Source organism: Hemiscyllium ocellatum, chromosome 2 (genome assembly GCF_020745735.1).
Source record: "Hemiscyllium ocellatum isolate sHemOce1 chromosome 2, sHemOce1.pat.X.cur, whole genome shotgun sequence".
Taxonomy (NCBI): Eukaryota; Metazoa; Chordata; class Chondrichthyes; order Orectolobiformes; family Hemiscylliidae; genus Hemiscyllium; species Hemiscyllium ocellatum.
The window spans coordinates 147,768,947-147,792,745 of NC_083402.1; the positions used below are offsets into that span (position 1 = coordinate 147,768,947).

The 23,799-nt window shown below is 41.8% G+C and overlaps 1 protein-coding gene across 4 annotated transcripts in view; it reads left to right on the forward strand.

Annotated features, from left to right (window-relative positions):
* The first annotated feature begins 1,294 nt into the window (after window positions 1-1,294).
* Window positions 1,295-23,799, forward strand: part of rfx3 (regulatory factor X, 3 (influences HLA class II expression)) — a 264,347-nt gene continuing 241,842 nt past the window's right edge. For 3 of the 4 annotated variants that reach the window (XM_060846800.1, XM_060846824.1, XM_060846838.1), the window contains exon 1: window positions 1,295-1,475. The gene's annotated coding sequence lies outside the window, so the exon portion shown is untranslated. The remainder of the gene's footprint in view (window positions 1,476-23,799) is intronic. The other variant, XM_060846815.1, reaches the window with a different exon arrangement.

Genomic DNA, 23,799 nt, shown 5'->3' on the forward strand with positions numbered 1-23,799 from the left:
TTGCCTCTTACCTATCCCCAAATTTACCCCCCATACACCCCTTAGTTTACCCCTCACTTACGACCTGGTTTACCCCTCACTTACCCCCTAGTTTACCCCTCTCACAAACCCTTGTTTACCCCTCACTTACTACCTGGTTTACCCCTCACTTATCCCCTTAGTTCACCCCTCACACATCCCTTAGTTTAGTTAAGCACCCACTAACCCTTAGTTTACCTCCCACAATTCTTTGTTTACCCCTCACTAACCCCTAGATTACCTCTCAACCCCTAGTTTACCCCTCACTAACCCCTAGTTTACCTCTCTCAACCCCTTGTTTACCCCTCACTAACCCCTAGTTTACCCCTCACTAACCCCTTGTTTACCCCTCACTAAACCCTAGTTTACCTCTCTCAACCCCTGGTTTACCCCTCACTAACCCCTTGTTTACCCCTCACTAACCCCTTGTTTACCCCTCACTAACCCCTAGTTTACCTCTCTCAACCCCTTGTTTACCCCTCACTAACCCCTAGTTTACCCCTCACTAAACCCTAGTTTACCTCTCTCAACCCCTGGTTTACCCTTCACTAACCCCTAGTTTACCCCTCACTAACCCCTAGTTTACCCCTCACTAAACCCTAGTTTACCTCTCTCAACCCCTGGTTTACCCTTCACTAACCCCTTGTTTACCCCTCACTAACCCCTAGTTTACCTCTCTCAACCCCTTGTTTACCCCTCACTAACCCCTAGTTTACCCCTCACTAAACCCTAGTTTACCTCTCTCAACCCCTGGTTTACCCTTCACTAACCCCTAGTTTACCCCTCACTAACCCCTAGTTTACCTCTCTCAAGCCCTGGTTTACCCTTCACTAACCCCTAGTTTACCTCTCTCAACCTCTGGTTTACCCCTCACTAACCCCTAGTTTACCCCTCACTAACCCCTAGTTTACCTCTCTCAACCCCTGGTTTACCCCTCACTAACCCCTAGTTTACCCCTCACTAACCCCTAGTTTACCTCTCTCAACCCCTGGTTTACCCCTCACTAACCCCTAGTTTACCTCTCTCAACCTCTGGTTTACCCCTCACTAACCCCTAGTTTACCCCTCACTAACCCCTAGTTTACCTCTCTCAACCCCTGGTTTACCCCTCACTAACCCCTAGTTTACCTCTCTCAACCCCTGGTTTACCCCCTCTCTCTCTCTCACACACACACCCTGACTTAACCCACTCACAGCCCTGCCCAGAAAGTGGCGCGCAGCCGCAGTGCTGTGTGTGATGACGCGGACGGCCCGCTTCCTGGCTGGCGGCGGTTGGAGGGCTCGCGGACGGAGTGCGGGAGAGAGAGAGAGAGAGGGCGGGTGTGCGCGCGCGCCAGTCAGCGAGCGAGCGGCAGGCAGCGGCGGCTTCAGTTATAGCAACTGTTGCCTTGTGAATAAAGCGCCGTAGTCCTGGCGACTGTTACCCACCAACAACTGCTCACAACAACAGCAACCCAGGTGAATATTATTAGTATTATTATATATCTGTCGCTCCTCTCAGCCCCAAACTGCTCTTACCGCCTGCAGCAGCGACAGCTCTCTCCTCTCTCTCTCTGTGTGGCCGCTCGCTTTCTTTTAACCGTCTGTGTTTTTCACCCCCCCCCCTTCATAATCCCAGAAATGGTGGATCTGAATAATAAGCTGTTAATATTTAAACTGTGTGCACCGCGGACCTCTCTCTTCTCCACCTTTCTCTGTCCTCTATCTCTACCTTTTGCAGCACAATTTTCCCCCAGGTTCTTTGCTGCTAATTTATTCCTGGTTTTAATTTGTGTTGACTGCGGTGGGCCAAAGGGAGAAAGTGGATTTAAAATCATGATGAATTACTCGATTTAGTATATATTTATGTTACGCAAAATGTGATTTCATCTTTTGATCCTGGCACGGTTCGAGGAGGCCTTGTGTGTGAATCCTGCCTGGTGGCTGCTTTTTTTTGTTTCCTGACATTAATTATCCTGATCTGTATTGTTTTCTAGGTTTATTGGTAATGGTGTTTCTCACTCTTTTGCGATGCCTTTATTATATAATATACAGCGTGCGCACACACCCCTTTTACATAGACGTTGTGTGTGTCCATGTATACAATACATATATTGATACAAGGTGGAAACCGACCTTTTTTATTGTAAGAAGGTGCCAGTTTCTGTTGAAAACTGACTATTATTAATCCTGTGTTGTTAAGGGTGAGGATGGTCGTTGTTGTCTCTTCTCCCTCCCCACCTCCACTGTTGAGCATTTATTTCTTAATCCTTTAGTTGCATGTATCTCTGGATTTATTTGTCTTGTATGAAATGATCCTCTAATAAAGAGTTAACACACAGTGTGTACATAGCTGTTATGTGTTGGCGAGTGTGGTTGATCAGGTGTTTGCCCTCTGGCCTTGAGTAATATTTGATGCTGTTGGATCTCCTTAATTACACCCCCCCTCCCCTTTTCTGGATTGTTTTTGGTGGGCATAGATTTTTTGGGGGACATTTCTTTTAAGTTTATTTTAATTAAAATGGGCAAAATGGCGGTGAGTTGATAGAAATGTTCATGGTGTGCACAAATGTTACACTGGTTTTAAAGCACATTTTTAAAGAATGTATGTTGTGCCCTGTGATTTTTAAGGACAAAATATCACTGCATGTTTTGCAAAATAGTTAAGTGTTTCAATTTAAATCACGTCGATATCTGATTTGCTGTTGGAAAATCATAACATTTGAGATTTGGTTGAACTCCAGCACTAGCTGAAGATCAGTTGCATGTCCGTTTCTTCAGGAAAGGAAATGGGATTGATTTTATTTGTTTTATGTGGCTTTTTGACAACAAATTGGTATTGATTGGTCTGTTACCTAGACGTCTGGAACAGTGACCATTTGGTTTTAGTTTGTTTTATTTACGAGGATGATGGTGTTTAACTTTGACTTTTAATAGGTGATTTGTATCTTCACACTTAATGAGTGAAGGAAAAGCTTTACGATATCTCTAATATTCCAAACGACGGTGGGATATTTAATCTTAAATGTAAGGAGTTTATTTTCACACAAATGTTAGTGTTCTGTACTCACATGCAGAATGTAATCAATGCAAGATTGATTAATTATTTTTAGACATACTTTTAAAAATATTCAGTGAGTTGTGTTGAAATATTATCAACATTTGATTTTTGTCCAGTCTTATTTTCTGTAATACAATTGTTTAAATGTTGTGGCTAGTGTTTTGAAATCTATATTTTCTGTTAACGTATTTGAAGATACTTGCCAAAAGGAAACATTTTTGGTGGTAGTTATATATTTTGATTTGTTTACCACTTTTTGTTGTATTCATGGGTGTATTGACTATTGCTCTAATTGTATTTCGTTGAGGTGGTTAGCACAAAGTTTTTTTTAGATTCACAAAACAATTGCATAGGTTCCTCTTAGTAATCTGTAAAAACTCAATTGTGTGTGTGGGCAGAACTATACTTGATGTTTACCAATACTGTTCTTCTCTGTACACCACTTTCGTTGATGTTTCAAAATAAGGGGACCTGTTTTTAGCCTGAACTACATTGTTCCATAAAGCTGAAGAAGAAACAACAATTGCATGTAAATGTGTGAAGTCAAGTAATGGTATTTGTGCAAATCTCCAAATATTTATTGGTAAAGTTAAGTATAATTATGAAATTAAATAAATGAACTTGCATAGGTAATTCAGTATTTTAGATTGGAAGATTAATTAAATGGCGATGTTTTAGCAGTGCAGGAATTTTCAGGTTTTTTTGCTAGAGATTGGCCTAGCTTTTGGAAGTTCAGCTTCTATTTCTGTTGGCTGTAATGGGGTAAAACATTTGCTTTTAAAAAGCAAGGAATGGACAAGATTAGTTTGGAAGAATAATAGTATTTAAAATTATGGAGCTGGTTTTTTAAGTGTGTCAAAATTTAAAAAACATTTTTTTTTCTAATTCATTCATGAGATGTGGGTGTTGTCATCCCTAGTTGCCTTTGCAAATCTGCATTCATTCGGAGATAATGCACATTGCTGCCACTGAGCATCAGGGTGCTTGTGGATGTGGTGCCATACAATACAGTTTACGATTTGTAAATTGTAATTGATCATAAAAGTATGAAATAGTTTAATGTTCAATTTTGCAAGTAAGATAACTCAAAATTTTATTTTTTTTAAAGAGGAAGATATGACTGTATTGTTTTGCATATCCCTTACTACAGTAAATTGCTAACTGCTGTTGGGGAAAGAAATCACACTTCTTCCATTAGGCTAATTAGAATATTCTTAATTTATTTTCAAAAATTACTCTTCTTTTTGTGACCGGCTTCTAATAGACTTCACTGCAATGTGTAGCTCAAATTGATCTCTACAAAGCAGGTCTGTTTGGCAGACTAAATGTTTCATTTGCATTGCTGGGTATTTTTCAAGTGCTCAGCAAAACTGTCACCATTATTTTTTTAAAAACTTGATTTATTAATTTTTGATTTGATTATAGATTTTTTTTCAGGATTATAGAACTCTCAATGACAGAAATACTTAGATCCAGACCTTCCCTCACTGAGGACGAACATACGCTGTGACGTCAAACCCTTCTTCCATCACCTTCGCCTCCGAGCTTACTTTCACAATCAGGACTCCTACCCACCTTCCGAGGACCCCTTCACCCGCCTCCAACACACTGCATCCATCTGGATACCCCGCGCTGGCCTATTACCCACCCTCGACTTCTTCATTTCCGCTGGGGCATTAACCGCCTCAACCTGTCTCCACCCCCCCCCCCAAAAACTCCTCATCCTCCCAACGTGCAGCCCTCCAATCCCGATCTCATCATCAAGCCAGCAGGTAAAGGGGACGCAGTGGTAGTCTGGCGCACTGACCTCTCCACCGCTGAAGCCAAACGCCAACTCGAGGACACCTCTTCCTACCGCCCCCTCGACCATGAACCTACCCCCCATCACCAAACCATCATCTCCCAGACCATACAGAACCTCATCAACTCAAGAGATCTCCCACCCACCGCTTCGAACCTCATAGTCTGGGAACCCCGCAGTGCCTGGTTCTACCTTCTTCCCAAGATCCACAAGCCTGACCACCCTGGCCGACCCATTGTCTCAGCATGCCCCTGCCCCACTGAATTCATTTCTGCCTACCTCAACACTGTCCTATCCCCCAGTCCAGGAACTCCCTACATACATTCGAGACACCACCCTTGCCCTCCACCTCCTCCAAGACTTCAGTTTCCCCGGCCCCAAATACCTCATCTTCACCATGGATATCCAAACTGTCTACACCTCCATCCGCCATGACCAGGGCCTCCAAGCCCTCCGTTTTTTCCTCTCCTGACGTCCCCAACAGTACCCTTCCATCGACACACTCATTCATTTGGCCAAACTGGTCCTCACCCGTAACAATTTCTCCTTCAAACCCTCCCACTTCCTCCTGACCAAGGGGGTAGCCATGGGCACCCGTATGGGCCCCAGCTATGCCTGTCTCTTTGTTGGCTACGTAGAACAGTCGATCTTCCGTAATTATACCGGCACCACTCCCCACCTCTTCCTCCGCTACATTGATGATTACAAGGAGGTTGAGCAATTCATCAACTTCTCCAACACATTCCACCCTGACCTTAAATTTACATGGACCATCTCTGATGCCTCCCTCCCCTTCCTAGACCTCTCCGTCTCCATTAATGACGACCGACTTGATACCAACATTTTTTACAAACCCACCAATTCCCACAGCTACCTGGATTACACCTCTTCCCACTCCACCTCCTGCAAAAATGCCATCCCGTTTTCCCAATTCCTCCGCCTCCGCCGTATCTGCTCCCAGAAGGACCAGTTCCACCACAGAACACACCAGATGGCCTCCTCCTTTAGAGATCGCAATTTCCCTTCCCACGTGGTTAAAGATGCCCTTTAACGCATCTCGTCCACCTTCCGCACCTCCGCCCTCAGACCCCATCCCTCCAACCGTAACAAGGACAGAACGCCCCGGTACTCACCTTCCACCCTATCAACCTTCGCATAAACCAAATCATCCGCCAACATTTCCACCTTCAAACAAACCCCACCACCAAGGATATATTTCTCTCCCCACCCCATTCTGCCTTCTGCAAAGACCGTTCCCTCCGTGACTACCCGATCAGGTCTACGCCCCCCCCCTTCAACCCACCCTCCCATCCTGGCACTTTCCCCTGCCACCGCAGGAATTGCAAAACCTGTGCCCACACCTCCTCCCTCACCTCCATCCAAGGCCCTAAAGGAGCCTTCCACATCCATGAAAGTTTTATCTGCACATCCACCATATCATTTATTGTATCCGTTGCTCCCGACGCAGTCTCCTCTACATTGAGGAGACTGGATGCCTCTTAGTAGAGCGCTTTAGGGAACATCTCCGGGGCACCCGCACCAATCTCACCACACCGCCCTGTGGCCCAACATTTCAACTCTCCCTCCCACTCTGCCGAGGACATGGAGGTCCTGGGCCTCCTTCACCGCCGCTCACTCATCACCAGACACCTGGAGGAAGAACGTATCATCTTCTGCCTCGGAAGACGTCAACCCCAGGGCATCAATGTGGACTTCACCAGTTTCCTCATTTCCCCTTCCCCCACCTCACCGCAGTTCCAAACTTCCAGCTCAGCACTGTCCCCATGACTTGTCCTACCTGCCTATCTTCTTTTCCCCCTATCCACTCCACCCTCCCCCCGCCCCCGACCTATTACCTTCATCCCCTCCCCCACTCACCTATTGTACTCTATGCTACTTTCTCCCCACCCCCACCTTCCTCTCACCTATCTTTCCACCCTTCAGGCTCTCTGCCTGTATTCCTGATGAAGGGCTTTTGCCCGAAACGTCGATTTTACTGCTCCTTGGATACTGCCTGAACTGCTGTGCTCTTTCAGCACCACTAATCCAGAATCTGGTTTCCAGCATCTGCAGTCATTGTTTTTACCTAGAAATGCTTACATGCTTACTGAGTCTAATGCATTCTGATGTGCTATTTATATGCAGACGTTAAAAAAAATCAAGCTGCTCAACATTCACCCAAGTATAGTGTGTTCAGGATTGATAGTGACCATGAAGTATTTGTGTGCAGACTTTGTTGGGTGGCGTTTCAGTTTAAATGAATCTAAACTTTCTACTTTTTATTAAAATATTCAAGCTGTGAAACTGATTAATTGGGCAGGTGAAGAGTTAATGACGTGAGGAGGAAAACTTCATACTAGAGTATTGAGTGTAGGTTAAAAAGTTGAAGATGCAAGCGCACTGGGAAATTTGCTCAAACTGTTGATTCTGTTTAAGGTGAGTGCACTAGCTGTTTGCATGTAATCCCCTTGGGAGAGGTGTGTTGCTTATTAGCTTATGGTAGTCACGCAATTTGAGTGACATTTTAAATACATTTTTAAACGTCATGCCGCATCTACAGGTGTCCCAGGTATTCTGAAACTTGACATTTTAAAAACAAGGCAACAACACAATGTCCTTTGCAGGTTTAAAACACTTGACAATGCATCAATAAATATTTATTATTCACAGTTGCTCTCTTGCGAGTGGATGAGTAACTTTTGAGAGTTTGGTAGGTTTTCTGAGTAACATCTGTGAGGGTGCACCTTAGTTAATCCAGTCTTGACCTCAGATGAGCAGCATTATGACTAGCAGACCCTGCAGTTTGGAGATGCTGTAAGCGGCACCAACCAAATCTCAGACAAGCAAAAGGTGAATTTTCTTGGTGTGTCAGAGCACCAGTGTTTTGGCTGGCTCATATTATCACATCAGTTTCTGCACTTCCGAAAAGATCTGAGCTGTTTGACTTAGCCACATTTTAAAAGTAACAATAGCCACCCTTTTTGTTTTCTTTGCTTCTGGATCCTTCGAGGATTCTGACAGATAGACATTCAGAATCTCCCAAATGACAGTCCACAGTTGCATAGATCAAATGACTGATGGTTGTTTGCCGGAACTGGTGGTTATGTGAACATTGTCCATGATGATGCCGGAACTCTGGTCTCTCGCTTGGTTTTGAAGGTACCGGATATAATTTTTACATATGAATGATATTCTGTGTGCCCAACGTTCACAAATACACCAGGTTAATCATAAAGACCTCCACTCCATCCATGTGAAGTTTGTGTAAAGCCATAGAAAATATTTTTGTGTAGGTGTGCACAAAAGCCCTGGCTTTACAGTGAAGTTGCAATAAAACTTAATGCCCTTTTATTATATTAAATAGTTTGGCATGCATTCAATTTTCATTGGCGCAATTGAGCATGTTGAAGTGGTCAATTGTGACATTTGGTGAATAGCTAAACTTTGTCAAGAGTTAAATCAAAGCACACTCCTGGATTACTAACACTTAGAGACAATCAGTAAGTTCTTATGATTAGCTTTTAGATTTTGTCATGTTTGTTAAGACTAAGGACGCCAGTAATTTTGGCTAAATGCATACTGAATGGCTGCTTTTGTTTTATTGACTCGTGGCATGTGGGAACTTTGTAAGTGGCTTTCCTTTTATATTGGTTGGCCTTGTCCTTCTATTTGGAAGTGGTTATGGGTTTGGAAGGTGCTGTCTAAGGATCTTTGAACTTTTACAGTCCATCTTGGAGATGGTACACATTGCTGCTACTGAGCATCAGTATGCTTGTGGATGTGGTACCAAACAAATGGGCTGCTTTATTCTGGATGGCGGCAAGCTTCTTTAATGTTGGAGCTGCACCTATCAGACAATTGGAAAGTATTCCGTCACACTCCTGACATATGCCTTGTTGGTGGTGGACAGGCTTTGGGGAGTCAGGTGGTGAGCTACTTACCACAGTTTTCCTTGGTTCTGACCTGCTTTCGTAGCTACTGTATGTATACAGGTGAGTCCAGTTGTGTTTCTGGTCAATGGTGACCCCAAGGATGGTGATATGGGGGAACTCAGTGGTGGTAACACCATTGAATGTCAAGGAGTAGTGGTTAGATTGTCTGTCTGTCTGTCTGTCTGTCTGTCTGTCTGTCTCCAAAAAGAGACATTGTTTGGTATTTATGTTTGTGAAAGCTACTTGCCACTTGTCAGTCCAAGCTTGGATATTGTTCAGATCTTGTTGCATTTGAATGTGGACTGTTTGCGTACCTGAGGGTGCTGTACAAACCTCAGCAAACACCGCCCACTTCTGACCTTTTATAGTGGGAAGGTTATTGATGAAGCAGCTGAAGATAGTTCAGCCTAGGGCGCTAACTGAAAGATCTCCTGCAGAGATGTCCTGAAGCTGAGATAACGAATCTCCAACAACAAAGGCCATCCTCGTATGTGCCAAGTGTAGTGCTTTCACAGGAGTGGTATTTAATGTAATTCTGTATGGTTTTGGGCCCTCTTGTGGTGCAGTGGTAGCATCCTTACCTGTGGAACTGGATGCCTGAGATCTGTCCTGCCTGCCTCAGTGTCTAAAAGCATCTCTGAACAGGTTGATTATAAATAAATTAAAACTATATGACTTAAGACAGTAGAGAGTTTGCTCCCAATACTCGTTGATTCCAGTTTTGCTCGGGCTCATTGATGCCGCACTTGGTCAAATGTGACGTTGATATCAAGGACTGTTCCTTTCGCCTGACCTTTGGAATTTAACTCTTTTGTCCATGTTTAAACTGAGGCTCTAATAAGGTCAGGAGCTGAGTGGCCCTCATGGGACCTAAACTAGGCATCACTGAGCAGGTTATTGATGATATCTTTCATCACTTTGCTTGTCATTGAGACTAGAATTGACTGGCTTGGATTTATCCTGCTTTTTGTGTACAGAACATACCTGGGTAATTTTCCACATTGTCTGTTAATTGCCAGTGTTGTAACTGTACTGGAAGAGCGAGGGGAACGGCAAGTTCTGGAGCGCAAGTCTTCAGTACTATTTCCGAAATGTTGTCCGGGCCTATAGCCTTTGCAGAGTTCAGTGTCTCCAATCATTGCTTGATATCACGACGAGTGAATCAAATTGGTGAAGACTGTCATCTCTTCTCGTGGAGACCATTGGAGGAGGCTGAGATGGATCATTGACTTGGCACTTCTGGCTGAAGTTTGTTGCGAATGCTTCAGCCCTTTCCCTTGCACTGATGTGTTGACCTATTCCATCATTAAGGATGGGGATAGTTGTGGAGCCTTCTACATGGAATTAAGTTAGATTCCCTACAGTTTGGAAACAGGCTATATGGCCCAACCAGTCCACACTGACCCTCTGAAGAGTAACCCCCCCAGACCCCATTTCCCTCTGACTAATGCACCAAGCACTATGGGCAATTTAGCATGGCCAATTCACCTGACTTGCACATCTTTGGACAGTGGGAGGAAACTGGAGCACCCAGAGGAAACCCACAGGGAGAATGTGCAAACTCCTCATAGACAGATTCCAGCCTTGGGCGACTAACTCGGGACCCTGGTGTTGTGAGGCAGCAGTGCTAACCACTGAGTCCCCGTGCCGCCACCATTCATGTGGCAGGAACCGCAGAACATAAAATGATTGGCTGTGAGTTCACTAGCTTTGTCTATTGCTTGCTACTTATGTTGTTTGGCATGGAATTGTCCTGTTTGGTAGCTTCACCACACTTGACACCTCAATTTAGATAGCTGGTGTGGCTCCTGGCTTACCCTCCTGCTCTCTCCATTGAACCAGAGTTGATCCCCTGGCTTGATGTAATAGTTGAATAGGGAGATGGCAGGCCATTGGGTACTGGAGTACAATTCTGCTGCTGCTAATGGTCCACAATGCCTCATGGATATCTAATCTAAACTTGTTGAATGTAGCATGATAGTGCCCACAACACGATGAAAGGTATTCTCAATGTGAAGGCGGGACTTTGTCTCCATAAGGACTGTGCAGTGCTTACTCTTACTGATTCTGTCAAAGATGCATCTGCAGCTGGCAGATTGGTAAGGATGAGGTCAAGTACATTTACCCCTCTTGGTTCTCTCTCCATCTGCTGCAGACTCAATCTATTAGCTGGATTCTTCCCTGCCCCGACCAGCTTGATTATTAATTCTGTTGCTGAGCCACTCCTGGTGGACATTGAAATCCCCCATCCAGAGTACATTTTGCAGCATTGCCACCCCAACTATTGTGTAGCATGACGGTACTGAGTCATTAGCTGACAGAGATGGTAGGTGGTAAACAGTCGGAGATTTTACTGACTGTGTTTAATCTGAGGCCACAAGACTTCGTTGTTTCAAAGTCAATGTTGAGGACATAGAGTGCAACTCCCTCCTGACTGTATACCACTGTGCTGCCACCTATGCTGGGTCCGTCCTGTCGCTGGCGCAGAACCTGTCTCGTGGTGATGGTGGTGTCTGGACGTCGAGTAAAAAGTGAGGTCTACAGATACTGGAGATCAGAGCTGAAAATGTGTTGCTGGTTAAAGCACAGCAGGTCAGGCAGCATCCATGGAACAGGAAATTCGACGTTTCGGGCCAGAGCCCTTCCTGATGAAGGGCTCTGGCCCGAAACGTCGAATTTCCTATTCCTTGGATGCTGCCTGACCTGCTGCGCTTTAACCAGCAACACATTTTCAGTCGTGTCCGGACGTCGGTCCAGTATGATTCCGTAAGTATGGCTATGTCAGGGTGCTGCTTGACTAGTCTGTGAGACAGCTCTTTTGATTTTGGCACAGACGTTAGTGAGGAGGACTTTGCAGGGCCAACAGAGCTGATTCTGCTGTTGTCTTTTCTGGTGCCTAAGTTGATGCAGGTGTTCTGTCCAATTTCAATTCATTGAGACTTTATAGTGATTGATACAACTGAGTGGCTTGCTTGGCTGTTTCAGAAGATTGAAATCAACTACATTGCTGTAGGTCTGGAGTTATATGTGGGCCAGACCAAGTAAGGGTTTTTCCAACAATTGACAATGGTAGTGAGTTTTGAGAAGATTTATAGCTCATGTTGAGGTTCTGGATGTAGGTCACTGAGCTGGAAGGTTCGTTTTCGGATGTTTCATCACCATACTAAGTAAGATCTTCAGTGAGCTTCCAAATGAAGTGCTGGTGGTGTAACCAGCTTTCTATTTATATGTTTGAGTTTTCTTGAGTTGGTGAAGTCATTTCCTGTGGCGACATCACTTCCTATGGTGATATCATTTCCTGTTCTCTTTCTCAGGATGTGGTAGATGGGATCCAAGTCAATGGCATTCCAACCGGAACTCTAAAGACATTGACGTGAATCCCATGTGTTTGTGGATAGAGTTCCGGTTGGAATGCCATTGACTTGGATCCCATCTACCATGGAGAAAGTGAAGTCTGCAGATGCTGGAGATCAGATTCCTGAAGAAGGGCTTATGCCCGAAACGTCGAATTTCCTGTTCTTTGGATGCTGCCTGACCTGCTGTGCTTTTCCAGCAACACCTTTTCAGCTCCCATCTACCATGCCCTGAGAAAGAGAACAGGAAATGATGTCACTGCAGGAAATGATTTCAACCTAAGCAAACTCAAACATAGAAAGCTAGCTTCACCACCAGTGCTTCATTCAGAGGCTCACTGAAGACATTACCTAGTATGGTGATGAAATGTCTGAAAACCTTCCAGCTCAGTAACCAAACCTACATCCATTGACAATGGTCATCAGTAGATTCTGAATTCCAGATTTTTTAAAAATTGAAATTTCACCTTGGTGGGATTCAAACACACGTCCCCCCAGAGTCTTAGCTGAGTTTCTAGCAATAATACCACGGGGCCATCACTTTACGTATCACAATGAAGTTCCTCTTCTCTGCAAAGCTGTGATGGTGCCTTCTTTTGTGCTGGTTTAGGAATGGAACTTTGTGATTTGATAGCTTGTTTTGGCTTAAAAACTTGGTCTTGGTGTTTGGCCCTTGCATGATCAATTTGTCCTAATTCTTTGCATCTGCATCTTGTTGCCATATTTATTTACTCCCTTTTCATCATTTACCTATCTAGCCTGTTCATCAGTCTGCTGCTGAGCCTATCGCTGGTCACTGGTTAAATCGATACTTCAGCTCCTGTTCCTGGCCAGACTTTCACTTGGGCTAAAGTATGCTATCTGGCTCCTCCAGATATACTGAAGGTCTCTGACATCGCTATCACCTGCCTTCCTTGCCACTGATTCTGTTAAAATAACTTCAACTCTCACATCCTCTGATACTTTACCCTTACAGAGCTTCACATTATTTTTGAGCAGAATAATATAAAGGCAAAAGACTGCAGATGTTGGTGATCTGAAATAAGAACAAGAAGTGCTGGAGAAACAAAGCAGTTCTGACAGCACCTGTAAAGAGTGAAAAAGAGTTAATGTTTTAAGTCCAATTAATTTTCTTCAGAACTGATTCTCTCTCTGCAAATGCTGCCAGACTGTTCTTTCTGTTTTTATTTCAACTGAGTGAACAGTTGATGCTCTGTGCTGTCTCCATCCTCCATTCATCAACTTTAATCCACCATAAGCCCTCTGATTTTAACTCCGGAGAGTGTCTGATCAATTTCCTATTGGAGTCAAGTTTTAATAAATCCTAGAGATTTTACCAGACACCACCTAGAGCAGGTTGACCTCTGGGTCTTCTGGAGACACTACCACAGTGTCACAAGAACCCCTAGAATTTACCTTCAATCCTCTCTTACTTTTTATCTCAATGGCACCCCTTGGTGACATCATCCAAAAACATTCTACTCGTTTTTACACATTCCCTGATGACATCTACCTCCGCACCATTTCTCTTAACGCCTTCATTGTTGCTGAATTATCAGACTGTTTGTCCACTATCTAGTGCTGCTTGAACAGAAAATTGTCTCAATTAAATTTTGGGAAGACTGAAGCTATAATTTTTGGATCTACTACAAACTCTGTTCGCTAACTGCCAGTCCACCCATTTCCCTTGCAGCTGTCTGAACCTAAACCAAGCTGATTGCAACCTTGGTTTCAGACATACTGAGGTAAGCTTAAACCCCACATTGATGCTGTCAGTAAACTGCTTGCTTCCACAACTGGAACATCCTTGACCTAATCAGCTGCTGAAAACTTCCTTCATGCCTTTGTGACCTTTTGCTTTTGGTCCTCAGGTTCATTTATTACTCTCACTGTTACAGTAATCCCGAAAATGTGTATGCCACTCCCTCTGGTCCAGTGTCCAAATCATCGATATACACACAGTAACCATCAACATCTTGGGTGTTTCTGGTTACCAGAATCTGAACTGGACCAGCCAATTAAGTACTGTGTCTACAGGAGTGAAACAAGTATTTGGGAATTCTGTGGCAAGTAGCTTACCATCTGATTCTCCAAAGCCTATTCTCTATCAGATGAGGCACAAATCAAGTGTGTTACTTTTTATTCATTCATGGATGTGGGCATTGTTGGCTAAGTTTTATGGCCTATCCATAACTGTCCTTGAACTGAGTGACTTGCTTACCATTTCAAAGGGTGGTTACAAAGCAACTGCATTGCTGTAGGCCTGGAGTTAAATGTAGGCCAGACCAAGTAAAGATGGCAGATTTCATTTCCTAAATAGTATTATTGAACCAGTTGAGATTTTAACAACAATCAACATCAGTTGCACAGTTGATGGGATATTAGCTTTTTATTGAATTCAGTTTTCACCATTTATCATGGTGGCATTCAAACCCATGACCCCAGAACAATAGCCTTGGATTCCACGTTATTGCTGTCTCCTGAATGTGATGAATGCTTTCTATGCCTCCGCGATAAGAGCTGTAAGAATATTCAAAGCTTGACACTATTCAGAACAAAGGAGCCTGCGTAATTGGCAGTCCAAACATTCATAAATGTTAACTTCATGCACTGAATAGTATTAACAACAGGTGTACCATTTACAAAGTGTGCTGCAGCAACTTGCTAAGCCTACATCATGAGCACTTTCCAACCTGTGATCTCTACCACCCAAAAAGTGATGGATGCATGGGGCAACACCATTTGCAAGTTCCCCTAAAGAACCGTACATTGTCTTCACTTGGAAATCTAGTGCCATTTGATCACTGACACTGGGCCAAGATTTTGGATCACTCTTCTTGATAACAATGTGGGGTACCCGCTGCAGCAGCTCAAAAAGCCTTTAGCATTCCTGCTTCTAACCACCTCCTGCATTACCTTACTTCTAAGGTGCTAATTAAAACCTAGCTCCGACTAAGCATTTGGTCACTTGACCTAATGTTTTCATAGATGCATGGTGTTAAATTTTGTTTTATAATAGAGTGTAATACTTTGTGATCTTCTATTATGCTAAAGGAGTTGTATAAATACAGGTTTTGTCATTTTTCCTTCAGTAAGAAATTAAATACAACATTCATTTATTTGAATGAAAGACATGTATGATATGTGGTATTCTTGAACTTGGGTCTTTCTGATATAGTTATGAAATAAAATCATATTTCATTGTTTTTGTCAAGTAGTTTTGTTAGCATTATCCAAATTACAACCAGGAATCAATTTTACATGTTATTTTATCATTCAATGTGAATGCATCTTTGGTTGTTAATTAGTACAATTATATTTTAAATTAGGTTAACAGTTTTAACAAAATGAGCACAATTTATCATCAGAAACATTAGCTTATTTTTGCATTTAAACTGTAATATACTTGTGCAAACAGTGTTGATTCATTGCATCTGGTGTGCAGGGTTGAAGGGTAAATAATTTCAGCTAACTTGAACAATATAGGAAGTTTTCAAATAATTACCGGCATTGTTTTCTTAAGCAAAAGAAACTGTTTTTGTTCATTTTGCCATGTTGTCAAAACGCTTTTACATGCTTCCTCTTGTAAGTTTTCTCTTTTAGTAAATTATCTTTTTCTGTAGAATCCTGCCAAATAGTTTGGATTATGATGTATAAAACACACCGTGTTCTTGCATGTCAGAAAACATGACTAAGCTTATAATTGATCTATAAGGCAGCACTCTCATTGTTAATTATTAAGTGCATGTTTAGGGCTATACTCTTGTTTTGATGCTGAATTACTTAAAACTAAGGTTTCATAAATTTGGATGTTTTTCTTGAATGCTCAGTTCAAATGCTGGAATTCATTTCAGTTTCCACCCATGATGTGGTTTGTGGTCATTTAAATGAAAGTAGACCCAGAACCGATCCTTGTGGCACACCACTGGTTACAGGCCTCCAGTCTGAAAAATCTCCTTGTACCATCACCCTCTATCTTCTACCTTTTGAGCCAGTTCTAAATTCAAATGGAGAGTTCTCCCTGTATTCCATGAGATCTAACCTTGCTAACCAGTCTCCCATGGGGAACCTTGTTGAACGCCTTACTGAAGTCCACGTAGATCACATCTACCGCTCCACCCTCAATCACGTTTGTGAGACATAATTTCCCCCACACAAAGCCATGCTGACTAATCCTAATCAGTCCTTGCCTTTTCAAATACATTTACATCCTGTCCCTCAGGATTCCCTCTGACAACCATTCCATGCTAAACAACATAAGTAGCAAGTAACAGACATAGCTAGTGATCCCGCAACCAATCATTCTATGTTCTACAGTCCTGCCACATCTGATCATGAATGGTGGCGGCACGCTGACTCAGTGGTTAGCGCTGTTCCCTCACAGCATCAGCATCAGGGACCCGGGTTCAAGTCCCCCCTTGGGTGACTGTGTGTCTGTGTGGAGTTTGCACATTCTCCCGGTGTCTGCGTGGGTTTCCTCTGTGTTCTCCAGTTTCCTTCCACAATCCAAAAATATGCAGGTCAGGTGAATTGGCCATGCTAAATTGCCCATAGTGTTAGGTGTGTAGGTCAGGGGTAAATATGGGGAATGGGTATGGGTGGGTTGCTGTTCGGAAGGTCGGTACAGACTCGTTGGGCCAAAGGGCCTGTTTCCATACTGTAGGGAATCTAATTAACCTCCTTGAAAACATGCCAAGAAAATAGATGATGGAATTTCATGCAAATATCGTTTCAGGTCATAATTTCAAGGTCAGTGTTTTGGCCTTCCCATGTGACTTAAGCAATAAATAGGAGGGTTGAAATTCAATGGTCTTAACTTTTCAACTTTTAAAATTAAATATATTATTAACCATGTACATTAGATTATACTTCAGATCATTTCCTCTTTTATCAAAAGTAAGAAAATGTCCTGTTTAGAATTATATTTGCAAATACCAAGTTTGTTTGTAAATATGAGGTTATGGAATTCATATTGAATTTGATTGATGTATAATGTATGATTTCTTCCCTGGACAACTGTGAAAAATGGAGAGCTAACTTGCATTACTGCACTACAACCTGAACCTCTAATTATGCATTATTTCATGTAAATCATTACTTTATAATTTTTGTGGAACTTGCTGCTGTGTTGTACTATTTGGCAATCTTGGGTAGCATTGTGTTTTGCACCACCATGGAAGCAGTTAGGCTGGTGGAATGTGAGGAAGGGTATAAAATTGATTGGCATATGATAACATAATCTATCCACCTTTTATCACTGGGGTGAGCAGGAGGTTTTGGGCATCCTACCTCTGCGTCAATTTAATCCCTTGTAACCCACTCATGACCTCTTAAGGGTTTCTGTGCTTTTCCAGCACCCCACACTCAACTCTTAGGAGCATCTTCCCACTGTTGCTGACGAACTCTTGCCCAACAGTTCTAAAGGGCAGTCGGTGATCTGGTCTTGTAGTGTGCTGGTAGTCCTGATGAGCCAAATGGCCTTTTGTGATGTAACCACACTTATTGATAGCCAATGAAACCTGTCATAGCGTGTTATCTTGCACTGGTCGGGACTAATGTAGGATGAGCTCCATGAGAATCAACCAGCTAAAGTCCTGTCTTTCTTGCAGAAAAAAATTGTTCTTTTTGCAATTTGGTATTCTTGTGTCTGGCAAGATGGACAAGATGAATAGCTTCAAAAACGCATCCTTTTTCAGCAGTGTTCAGTTCTCTCTTATCAGGAGACTTCTATCAACAAAGCATTTGAATTCAAGGTGATGATAGACTGATAGCCCTTGATATCATGGCAACATTTCTTTAGAATGAAGTTTCAAGAAATCCGATCAAAAGGGAATCAGAAGAAAAGTCTTCTCTGACTGGAGTCATGCCAAGAATAAAGGAAGGTGGTTATTATTGTTGGAGGCCAATCTGCTTAGCTTCAGGATATGACTGCATGAGTTACTTGGAGCAGTGTTCTAGTACCAAATTTCTTCTTTGGTGATATTATCTTCATCGTAATGGGAAGAAGTGATGTTAACTTCAAAGTGTACATTTACAGCTAGTCACATAGTGAAATGGTCTACCTATCTGCTGCAAGACTTTGATAATGTTGAGATTTGGGCTGATAGATGCCAAGAAATGTTTGTACCACACCAAGTGCCAGGCAAAGTCCATCTCTAACAAAAGAATGTAAAACCACATCTTCATGGCTTTGAATCTGATTACCATTACTGAATTCCTACCATTGATCAGAAACTTAATTAGCCATGTTAAACATTGTGACTTCAAAAACCAGGAGAAACTGGATATTCTTTAGTAAATAATTCACTGAGACTGCCCAAAACCGGTCTACCTTGCAAGGTACAAATCTGGAGTGTGATAGAATTTTTTCTATTAGACTGGTGGGTGTAGCTCCAACAACACTCGAAGTTCATCACCATCCAGGGCAAAGCAGTATGCTTGATTGGCACCTCTTCCACTCCCTCAGGCATTTACTTCGTTCATTGTGGCAAGTGTGTACCAGCTATAAGATGCACTGCTAAAAGACAATAACATTTATTTGACTCTACTTTTCAGCATACTTCCTTGATACTCTAGAAATATGATGACAGCAAAAGCATGGAAATAGCAACCACCTGCAAGCACCTCCTCCAAGTTGCATGCCATCCTGACTTAAAAGCTTTTAGTCACTGTCATTACTTTGTCAAGAATCTGGCACGTTTTACTAATAGCATAACAAGTGCATCAACTCTAAACTATTCACTAAGATTGGGCATCAGGACAATTAGGAATGGATCATAAATGTTAGTCTTGCTTGCCATGCCCCTATACCACAAGAAAATTTTCTTTATTTAATTGCCAGATCATTAATGAATCCAAAAATAAGATATACTAAATATGCAACTTATTTCATTCATTGTAAATCAGTGACCCTAATCTTGCCTATTACAAGGCAGAGCTACTAAGGCTATCCAGAGGCCTGTTTGAAACTCAAAGAGATTCCTGAGGTTGGCAATAGTGGATGAATCATCATTAGTAGGGATGGCTTTTCAGTCCTTTATACCTGTCACTGATTTTGCACCTATTTTAAAAAAAAGATTTAATCTGACAAAACTGCACAGAACAAGTGTCTGTCCTTAATTGTTAGTAACCTTTTTTTGTTGAAAGGGACGAACAGTGAGTTTGTCAGTCTAAAACAAATAGTGAAAAGAATTTTGTTGCTGTGGGTGTAAACAAGTAATGTGCATTGGTTGTGCAGCTTCCTGTTGAAATTTACAATGTAATTGGCATTGCTGCATAAATTCACTCACTCTTTGTAGGTTATAGATATGTAAGCCCAAAATCTATTTCTCTGCAGCTGAGAGATAAAACATCAGATGGACTTCAGTTTCATTATTCAAAAAAAAATTAGACTCCAATGTCATGAATATTTTGAATTCTTTTCCCAGAGGGCAGTGGATACTAAGCCATTATTATATTCCAGAAAGAGATCAATAGATTTTTGAACACTAAGGGAATTGAGTGATTTGGTGATAACATAAGCATTGGAGGTGATGCAGAAGTTCAAAAAAACAGCAAGGATAACAAAGAGAGAAATAGGAAGGAGCAGATCAAATATGAAGGTAGGCAAGCCAGTAATATTAAAAATATCGTAAAAGTTTTTTTAATATATATAAGAAGCAAACTAGAAGTAGACATTGGGCCGCTCCAAATTGATGCTGGAATGCTAGTGATGGGAGATAAGGAAATAGCTGAAGAATTTTGCGTCAGTCTTCACAGTGGAAGACATGAGTGATATCCCAAAATTTCAGGAGAGTCAGAGGGCAGATTTGAGTAGCGTTGCCATTACAAAAGTGAAAGTGCTAGAAAAGCTAGAAGGTCGAAAAATTGATAAATCTCCTGGCCCTGATGGGCTACATCTAGAGTTCTGATGGGTGTGGCTGAGGAAATAGCGGCGACGTTGGTTGTGATTTTTCAAAAGTCACTGGAGACTGGGAAAGTCCCAGCTGATTGGAAAATCGCTGTTGTAACCCTCAAATTCAAAGAAGGATCAAGACAAAAGATGGAAAATTGTAGGCCGATTAGCCTAACCTCCTTTGTTAGTAAAATCCTAGAATCCATCATTTAAGGATGAGATTTCTAAATTCTTGGAAGTGCAAAGTCGGATTAGAACAAGTCAGCATGGATTTAGTAAGGGGAGGTCATGCCTGAGAAACTTGTTCGGATTCTTTGAATTAGGTTATACCAGGGAAACCCAGTGGATGTTATCTATCTAGACTTCCAAAAGGCCTTTGATAAGGTGCCTCACGGGAGGCTGCTGAGTGAGGTGAGAGCCCATGGTGTTCGAGGTGAGCTACTGACCTGGATTGAGGATTGGCTGTTTGACAGAAGGCAGAGAGTTGGGATGAAAAGTTCTTTTTCGGGAATGGCAGCTAGTAACGTGTGCAGTGTTGGGGCCGCAGCTCTTCACTTCATATGCTAATGATGTGGATGAGGGGACGGGGGGCATTCTGGTGAAGACTGCTGATGATACAAAGCTAGGTGGACAGACAGGTAGTACTGAGGAGGTGGGGTGGCTGCAGAAAGATTTAGACCGTTTAGGAGAGTGGTCCAGGAGATGGCTGAAATTCAACGTGAGCAAATGCGAGATCTTGCAGTTTGGAAAAAAGAATGCAGATTTGGACTATTTTGAAACAACGAGAAAATTCATGAAGCCAAAGTACAAAGGGATTTGCGAGTGCTAGTCCAGGATTATCTGAAGGTTAACTTGCAGATTGAGTCTATGATTAAGAAAGCAAATGTAATGTTGTCTGCTTTCTTAAGAGGGTAAAAATATAATAGTAGTGATGTGCTTCTGAGACTTTATAAAGCTCTGGTTAGGCCCCATTTAGAATACTGTGCCCAATTATAGGCCCCACACCTCAGGAAGGACATACTGGCCCTGGAGTGTGTCCAGCGGAGATCCACACGGATAATCCCTGGAATGATAGGCCTAACATACTATGAACGGCTGAAGATCCTGTGATTGTATTCATTTGAGTTTAGAAGGTTGAGGGGAGATTTAATAGAAACTTAAAAGATAATGCATGGCTAAGAAAGGATGAACACTGGGAAATTGTTTCTGTTAGGCGGGGAGACGAGAACCAGTGGGCACAGCCTTAGAATTAGAGGCAATCAATTCAGAATGGAAATGAGGAGTCATTTCTTCAGCCAGAGAGTGGTGGGCCTGTGGAATTCATTGCCACAGAGCACAGTGGAGGCCAGGTTGTTAAATGTCTTCAAGGCATAGATTGATAAATTCTTTATCTCACAAGGAATTAAGGGATAAGGGGAGAGTGTGGGTAAGTGGCATTGAAATGCCCATTAGCTATGATTTGAATGGCGGAGTGGACTTGATGGTCCAAATGGCTTTCCTCCCACCCCTATGTCTTTTGCCTTATGGTCTTATTTCAATCTTTATACTATACCATCAGTATGTGTTGACATTAGCAAAAAATGACTGCAATGAAATAATAAACCCAATGAAATTTTCTTTCAATATTGTATGGCCTTTTATTCATTCAGAATATATTCTTTGGACTGTAGGTAAATGAATTTAAGATGTATCTTTAGATACATTTGTGTCAAGTGTTATCTCTATGTTGTTTCTGGACATGACTATTTCAGTACTTTTCACATGTTTCAGCTAATCCAAAAATGCTCCCTGTATATTATTCTGTACCAAATCCAGCTCACCTGTATCACTGTGTTCACTGACCTACAATTGACTCCAGGTTTCCCCAGTACTTTGAATTTGGTATTCTCTGATTTGTACTAAAATCCTTTGTGGTCTCAGCCCTTACCATCTGTGTAACCACCTCCAGCCATATCACACTGAGAACTCTGCATTCCACAAACCACGACCTTTTGTACATCACTCACTCCTTCCTACCATTATTGGCAGAGATGCTGTTGGTTGCCTGGGATTTTTGCATTGGAATTCATTCCATAAAGCTTTACGCTTTTCTGTCTATGCAAGAGATACTATAATTTTGGCTAGAAAGATTTTTTGATTGCCCTTAATGTGTTTTCATGTACACTTTTATAAAGCATTTTGTGTGTTTTTAAGTGTGCTACATAAATGGAAGTTTTTTGTTTATTAAGAGTGTTCTGTATATGGGGATGCCATTGTGAAGCATGTTTAAAATTGTCAAGTACTAAAAGCTGTACAATTATAATTTGTAGAATCACAGAATTTGATTTTACTTGTGTAAAAATGACACTGGAATAGCAGTAGATTATTGTAATATTGCAGCAATAACTTGTAGATGCTTTGTGATTTAAATTAGATCCATTCTACAAAATCATTTTCCTCAATATATGTTTCAGTGAAATCCTTGAAGACACTGGCAGATCCTATGATATGGTGGAGCTATTGGCACTCAGTATTACAATGGAGTAAATAGCACAGCTAGGTCTGACATCTGAGCTTGTGCTATTAGTTGCAGCAATCTCCACGTTCCTGTATGATTTACCATGCTGTCTCCAACTTCACTACAGTGATACTGCACAATTTTGGCTTTAAAATAATGGTCACGAAGTTGAGGTATTTGTCCACTTGTCTTATGACATACAGAAAATGTTAAGGATATTGCATTCGTACAGATGTTGGTTTTTAATAGTGTGGTAAGTCATACTTATCGTCAGCATTAAAGTATGTGGCCTAATTTTTTGAGTTAGGTAATGTTCCTCATTTGAAGAGGTGGTGCAGGCGTGATAGGCCAAAAGGCTTCCTTCTGCTCCAAGACAATTCTGAGAAATATTATCACAAGATTTTCTGTTTAAATCCTAATCTTCTGTTTTCCTTTACTTTCTGTACATGATTTTACATTGATTTAAATACTCTTCATAATTTCTAGTTTGGACTTTGAGCATTTTTCAATGTAATTGCTTGAACAGGTACACTGTTGACTGCTCTGTGTATACATACCACTGATTCTCTGTAGAGTATGCCATGTTGACACAATCTCCATATACCATGAGGTGCTACTCAATAGTCTACAGGGAGCTGTGCTTGTTTTAAGCAACAAACCCTTTCTTCGTTTTTGACTGCAAAATCTGGACAGTGTTGCATGCACAAATGTAAAATGGAAATACTTACAGCTGGAACTCACTGCATTTGAAACTGTTGTCAGAGGAAACATGCTGAGTACAAAGCGTCTGGAACTGTATTGGTGATGAATGCTTGTTTTACCATTTTCACATTGTGAAATAGCAAAAATATATCCCAGTAAGGAGGAAAAATTCTGAGAGGAATAAATCAACCAATGCTAACCAAGGTAGTTAAGTAGAGTATTAAATTGAAAGATAAAGCACAAGACAGGAAAAGTCAATAATAGCTCCCAATTCTGGATAAATTTGTAATTCAGCAAAGGAAGATTAAAAAGATAATAAAGGCAGAGAAAATAAACAATGAGAGCAAACTAGTAAGGAATATAAAACTGGCACTGAGTTTCTTTAAATACATAAAAAGAAAGAGAGAAACCAAAGTGAACATAGGGCCCTTTGAAAATGAATGTGGGGAGGCTGTTATGGGGGATAAGGAAATTGCAGAGGGGTAATTAGACATTTTGCATCAGCCTTTATTGTGGAAAATTCTTCAAACATCCCATTAATACTAAGGAGGTGATGGCGTAGT